The following is a 7,819-nucleotide window of genomic DNA, read 5'->3' as shown; positions in this document are numbered from 1 at the left end:
TTTGAAATTAGTCTATTTCTTGTTCACACGGCCTGAGATACGGGCGTGTGTCTCAGCCGTGTGACCCCTGAAGTATGATTTTTTTTACTTTTGCCATGGAGTTATAAATGTTTATGATTTAGTCCCAAATTGTTTCTAAGTGTTTTTAAGGCCTCGAGGGCTCGAAAAAGGGACGTTATGCATGTGTTTGAATGAAATATGATGTATTTTATAAATGATTGTAATCGAATGTTTTAAGTTAAAAATTATAGGTAATACTCATTAATCTTATTCCGGCGACGAATACTGGTTAGGGGTGTTACATTTAGTGGTATTAGAGCTACGACTTAGTCGGTTCTCAGACTGAACATAGCATGTGTGAAGTCTAGAAATACATGTCATTATATAACCTGTGATAGTGTGATATCTCCTAACTCTAATGAGATATTTTTTGTTTTTGGACATTGATGTTTTCCAACCGAGCTAATTACGATAATGCTGAAAGCGATATTTAAGTATCTGATTAAAAAGTTACTGAGGATGAGTAGAAACTCATAAGGTAAGAGAAAAAGTTCATAATGTTATGTTGATATTGAATGTTATGTTTTGTGTATTCTTAAGAGTCAAATTTTGAGGCTTTATGATCTCCACCCCCTTACCCTCAAAGTCTTATACAACAGAATTCACAAGATTTATGTTGATTAAGCCCACAAGTATGAAATTGAACAGTTCAGTGGCTGAATGAATAATAATGCGGTTAGAGCCGAGAATAGGTTATCAAGTAAAGAGATTTTTAGAAGAGATATTAGATTTTTCTGAAGATTATTTGGGATACACAACATCGTTGTTAAAGAAGAGATTAATCACTGGTAATTGATTTATTTAGGTATGGTATCTAAAGAACGGATTAATCGAAATTTCTTCTGAATTGATTTCTTTAGTCAAACGGGATAATTTGGAGTCATAAATGACTGTAGTAATCAGTGCGATAGTGTTTGAACTACAAATGTATCTGAATGCAGCGGTTATGGCAGAGTAACTTACTACAATCTCTTCTGAGTATTCTATATGTTCTTTTATCTTCAGAGATATATGCAATTGCTCATCTTCAGATGTGATTCTTATCATATGAGAATGCTAACTAACCAAAATGTTAGACGGAAGAATTGTTAGTCTGGTTGATTAATGTCGACATTGCTCTATCTTTCTTTGGCATTCTATTCTATTATGTTTGGTAGAAGATTAAACTAAAAGACTCTTATAATGTTATTTTATTTCTTCTACTGGTTGAAGCTCTAAATTATATATAAATGCAATTTATGTTGTCTCTGTCACAACCTTTCCAGTGCGTATGAACGACATTCTTCTTCTGGATTTTTTCCGGGGTACCATAGATATATTTATCATTCAATATGAATTTTAATTTCAGAAATTCAGTATAGCTTCACATCTTGGATTTCATTATCTCGATTTTTTATCATTCTTATTGTTTAATCTATCAAACATGGTTCATCTGTAAAGGATATTCACTAGCCCAAGATAATTACACTTATTAAGGTTATAATTTTTGGTTCGATCATGGGAGCACGGTGATTCAGATTTCAAGTTTTCAGAGGTTGTGTTTTTGCATTAGTTATTACTGGAATTACATTCGGTTTTCCTCTTTTATTTCGGAGTACACTATTAATGTTGAGGTATTTTTCTATCTATACAGTTGAAACATCAGTCTTATTATAGCACAATAGTTTTAATTCATCTGATGGTTATGGCTCCGGTATGGTTCAAAGCTTCGATGTTAATAATTAAGATAGCTTTATTATATATATCCCTTTTTAGCTTTTGTGAAGGGGTGGACATCGTCAAAAGTGTAGACGGTGGAAGATCGAGCTTAAACTTGTATATTGATTCTCATTCCTCAAGTAATCTCGATTTATGTCGACGAGTGAAAACTGTATGTTATGTTTCATTTAAGCTAATACAGTTTGTAAAGATCTTTGACTAGTATTCTGAGGGAATAAGATGAATTATTCTCTAAATTTAATATCATAAAGGTAGTATCTATGTAATATTTCACATTTAAATGCACACCAATAGAGAATTTGGGTAATTAACCAAATGTCATCCTTGCTTGCAAGCAAAGCAACATTAAACTTCGTTAAATTGCTAAAAGTCAACCCCTATCCTATAACTTACAGAGGTTCTTCCATTCACTCCAGTGTATGCCCCTTTTTCCTTTAAAGTTTTGCCACCAAAATCTTCTTATCATGTGTTCCATATCTGTACAAAAAGAAGTAAACATTAAAAATCATGACATTGAATGACTTGGTATGGATTGCAACACACTTTTAATAAATACCTATTTTCCACCTTGAGAGAAGGCTTAACACACCAACTATTAATGCTTTTAATTAGTCTATCTTTCAACCCTTGAAAAATAATTTTGTTTTTTCCAGTCAACCATGTTTGGAAGCCCAAGATACTTTTTTGGGTCTAATGAGAACCGAACCTTCAACACTTGTGACATTAAATATCTAAAATTTTCAATAACATTTGAACTGAAAAATAAAAGGGACTTATCAAAATTAACACACTGTTTAGAGCATACACCATATTCTTTTAGAACCTCCTACAAGACACTAACACTTCCCTTAGTTGTTTCACCAAAAAGGATACAATTTTCCCCAAAAAGTAGGTGAGCAACTTCTGATCCCCTCTGACATACTTTTGCAACTTTTACTATACCTTCCTCATTTTCCAAATGCATTGGTGATGAAAGTGTTGGGAAATGTGCCCATAATATAGTAAACATGTAATGTTTTCTATGTATTTGAACAATGAATGCATAAATAAAGTTAATTTCATATTTTACTATCATGTCTTTTGTGTTTCTGTCTTTCATGTTTTGTATGAATAGCAAAATTGTGAAAATTAAATATTAGGTCATTAATTGTCTAAGCTCAAACTGATGATAAGTAGCACTGTAAAAATGTTTACATTGTGAGAAAGATAACTTACTTCAATAGATAACCTAAACAAGTCTGTAATCCCGTAAAAGAATGAAAGTGAGCATTTAATTCAAATACTTAGAAGGATTACTAAGTCATCTACAATTCCGATTGGGGAGATGATTGGTCTTGGTTGTTGGAGCAGTTAACTCTATAGGTAGAGACATAGATGTGCTCATTAGAAGAATGATACATTGGATTGGACCCAATTTGAATGAATTCTGTTAGTCACTGACCATGTGTATATAACTCATGTGCTTTGATAAAAGTGGAGGCTTATGCTCTAAAGATGATCGAGCCCATGACCAGTATGTTGGGTAAATGACTTGTGTATGGCATGGCTTTACTAGAAATAATGGAATTAATAGCTCGATTAAAGAGTTAATGATATCCTTTCATTGGCATTATGTGGATTGATAAATATGGAACGTGACCACGGGTTGCTTGTTCTCGAACAATAAATTTATCACAGTTATTTGTTAATAGTGATAATATTAATCATTAAGAAGACATAATGCTGACAATGATATAAAATAGGATTGTATTGAGTGGATGGATTTAACTTAAAGGAATCAAAGATATCATATGAGGATAATACACACATGATGAGGTCATTTGACAAAGTAGTTGGATGAATTGTTTTCGTAAAGAGTATATAATAAGGAGTTTTCAATCAAGGTACTTCTTGTGGACTGACCCCATGATTAAGCAATTGTGAATTATCGAAATGATGCTTCTTGACATAATTGCAATCACTAGAGCCTAATTGTATATGTCCGATTGGTCCATCCGCTAGCTCAACAAAAGCTCGATTGAACTGTATTTGAATCAAAAGAAAATTCTACAACTTTGAGAATAATTTAATTGAGTCGATTTATTCGATGTGGAATTAAATTAGGTTATCGTAGGAATTGTTCAACTAGAGAATTGGATTAAATAATTTTCTTGAAAAATTAATTTGGAAAATTAATGTTGAAAAATTAATGTGAATTTCGATTTTCGAATCGATCCTCGAAAATAAGTTTTCTCCTCCAAAGAATAAGTTAGTTATAACGGCTAAGAACGTCATAACTGCCAGTTCTTCCTCTCATAGTTAATTCCATATGCCCTACAAACCAACCCTTACCGATTGTCTAACCGCAACACACTCGTTCGCAATTCAAGACCTCGATAGCCTTGCGTTCTGAAGAACCCAACTCGGATTAACGGACCCAATCGTGCGGGATGTTTAAATCCGATCACTATCTCCCTTGACAAAAATCCCACTAGTTTGACCCTGTCAGGACAGCTCAATTTGTTCACGAGAATCTGGATACAGCACGACCAACTCGTCTTCCCAACTGTACGCTAAAACGATTCCAACCCAACGTGCACTTTTTGAATTGAAATCGAATTAACTTTAAGGGACGAATTTGTACTATCCCAATTTTCTGGAGAGATGGTAAATATCGCTATGAAAGATTTTTAGTGCGGGTTCATTTGCATAATTCTTGACAGGGAAGAATACAAGCTTAAAGCTAAGTTAGAAATTTAGTGAAACATGAAATTAATCATGCTTTTTTGGTTTATGGAAATAGTGGAAAATGGAAAAGGGAGGGACTAGGCAAGCAATTAAGCCAAAAGTAATGAAATGGAAAAAATAAAGTGGCAGAATGCTTGCACTGCATGAAAAGAGAAAAAGAAATGAATTCAATTTAATTTCCAAGTGTATTCAAGTGTCAAGTGTGTCATTTCAAGTCCATCATACCCCCTATTTATACACAAACCATATACTAAAATTAGCTAACTCATCTAACCATTAATTACATGAAATAAAATATTAGATTTTTTTTCTAAATATGACTTTTACCAAGTAAAAAATATAATCAGCCTTCAAATGTCTCCAAATTTCTGATTCAGCCCATCTTCTATTGCTCATGCTTCAATTTAATCCTTTTCTGCTTTTTTTTTTAATTAAAGCGTCCGAATTTCATTCCTGACAAGATTTGAATATAAAATTCACCAATTAGCATAAATTAATTCAAGAATTAATTTATTTGAACACATAAAATATGCAAAATAACATACTATAAAACTCTTTTCAGTTACTTCTTTTACTAATTCTTTCTTTATTAGGTGACATTCTACCAAAGTTTCAATATAATCTAATTATTTTCCTATTGTATGAAGACTGATGTTTGTATAGTTGTTTTGTTCTACTATTATTTTAATATCTTTTGATGAGATTTGTTCTCCTACATCAGAAGCTCTCATTTATAAATGACATGTTTTTATTCCAGTATTTTTGTGAAGATATTGAACCCCCATTAAAAGGGGATGTTGAGGTTCAACTTCTCATTTATTGATTTTCCATTTAGTATTATTTTTATTGTATTAATAGATTATGAATAATATTCTTCAAACCATTCAAAGAATTTTATATAAATTTTATGGGTATTCATGAATTCATAATATTCATGAAGAATACTTTATTTTTATTATTATAATTTTTAAATCAATCATCTCTTTTTTGTTTATTTTTGTTGGAATAGAAGTGTTTTCTACACCATTCTTTATTGATCTCAAAAGATTTTTCTAGGACAAATATTTTTAAATTTTCTCATTGTCTTGCATTATTAATCATTGATAAGTATGTTGGTGACATATTTGATGAATTTTGGGGCCTCTCTTTTTGTCTAGCATAAATAGGTTGAGCTATATTTGAGGAATTATCTATTCCTTGTAAATTGGTCCTAAATGTCGTTGGGATAAAAGAGATAGAGGCTCTAGTTGTCTTAAAATCCGCCATTTGTGTTTCTAGACTTGATTCTTCTTCTAAATTTAACCTCTTAAAAACTGTACTGGTACTTTCTATTTCAAAGGAATACCTTGGAGGTATTCTCAGTGGCTTGTTGAATATCAATTCAACAGTGTAATCTTGGTATTGCAAAATTTTACTTAGTCAAGTGCTAATAATTGGAGTTAGTGTAATAGGGTATGTAGCACCTTCAACTTTCCACTTATAAGGAAGGTTGATTTCATGCCATGGTGTAACACCCCAAACTCAGCCCAAACGTTATGGTCGAATTTGACGTGTCATATCAAAGCGTCGATCAAAAACTGAGTTTTTCGTTAAAGGTTCACTTCTATGTTTAAATTCTTTTGCTCGAGTTTAGCAAATCATCTAGTCAAAAACGTTTACCTAATGTCTGCATTGATACTTTAGGTTATTCCAATCGCGAAAACTACTAAAGTTTGAAATGTAAAAATGTCTGTTTTTAAGTTTTTTTGGAAAATAGTTGTTAATATTGAAAATTTGTGTTTGGAAGTTTTAAATAAGGAAATCTAAAGCCCATTTAAAATTTTAATCCCTCAAAGGCCTTATAACAGAATTAAAACCCAAAATATAAAATTCATATAAAAAGGTTACAGCAAAGCATCAGCGGTCGTGTGGCCACTTCCGAGTCTCTCGCGGCTCCAAATCGCCTAAGGCTGGGGATTACCTCCACAGTTAGACAGAAGGGTGAGTTTGCAAAAACTCTGTGTGTAATGCCTTATAATACAAACAATCAGATATACGGTATGCAGAAACAGACTGGGCCAGAGCCCATTAACAGAACCAGGTAGACCTAAGCCCATTACAGAATCAGTATCAGATGCAGATGTGCAGATAGAAATCCATCCCAATCCAACCAATACACCACCCGTACCAACCAACACACCCTGTGGGGATAAAATCCACCCATCCAGCCAAAACACCAAGCTTAGCACCGATTGTGGCACTAAGTCAATAGAATGGCTTGGCACAGTAGGCAGAATGGATAAAAGCCATAAGTATCGCAGCAACGCTTCCAGTTAACAGAATGACTAAAAGCCATAAGTAGAAAGGTAGTAAGCCTTGAACAGAACGACTACAAGCCATACACTTCCTCCGTCAATATTAACCCAACCCCATGTAGGGTGACATGCCATAGTAACATACGTGAATGCAAGATGCCATGCTCAGTATCATTCATATAACTTTCATACATACACCAGTCAACCTACCACTAGGGGTGAAGCAGTCATTTCATCAGTTAGGGGTAAAATGGTAATATTACCCCTAGGGGTATTTTGGTCATTTTACCCTTCAAGGGTATTTCAGTCATTTAATAACCTTTTCGAAGGCCTACGGTCTCCTCGAGTGACACAGATAACCTAAATGGTCATAACGATGTAAATGGGCCCAAGGCTCATATTCGGCCTAAGTGGGCCTACACGCTCGTGTGACCCATTTAGCCCAAATTTAGTCACGACTCTGCGAACTACATAGTCTAGTCCAGTATTTGTCACTTTACGTGGATTTTATCCGTGTGAGGCCCACGAGCCCATTGGGCCCACACGACCCATTTTAGCCCAACGAGGCTATAACGGCCCAAGAGCACGAGAACGCTCATGGTGGCCTCTACAGTCTAACACCATGTTTTGTGGGATCGATTCACCATATGAGCGTTTACACGCCCATGTGGCCTTAATCGCCGCATTTTTGGCTTTTCAACTTTCGGCTTTTGCCAATTCACAGAAGAGAAAGTGTGATTACATATACTCTTTTGACTTTACGATAGTAATGATTTACTGTGTACAGATACACACCTGATTGCGAAACGTACGAATCGTCCACGTGCTCCAAAGCCTATTTCCATCAAATCATATTGTTAGTCCTCCAAACATTAGTATTCCTAAACATACAATCCCAAACCCTTACCCTGAATGAGCGAAAAAGGCTTTATTGCTCTTAACGCTGACTAAGGATCGATCTCGATGATTACCTGCTCAGGCAACAAACTTTATTAGGAAAAACTATTTCCAAGAGTATG

This window comes from Gossypium hirsutum, chromosome D06 (genome assembly GCF_007990345.1).
Source record: "Gossypium hirsutum isolate 1008001.06 chromosome D06, Gossypium_hirsutum_v2.1, whole genome shotgun sequence".
NCBI lineage: Eukaryota > Viridiplantae > Streptophyta > Magnoliopsida > Malvales > Malvaceae > Gossypium > Gossypium hirsutum.
Note: the sequence above shows the minus strand (reverse complement) of the source record.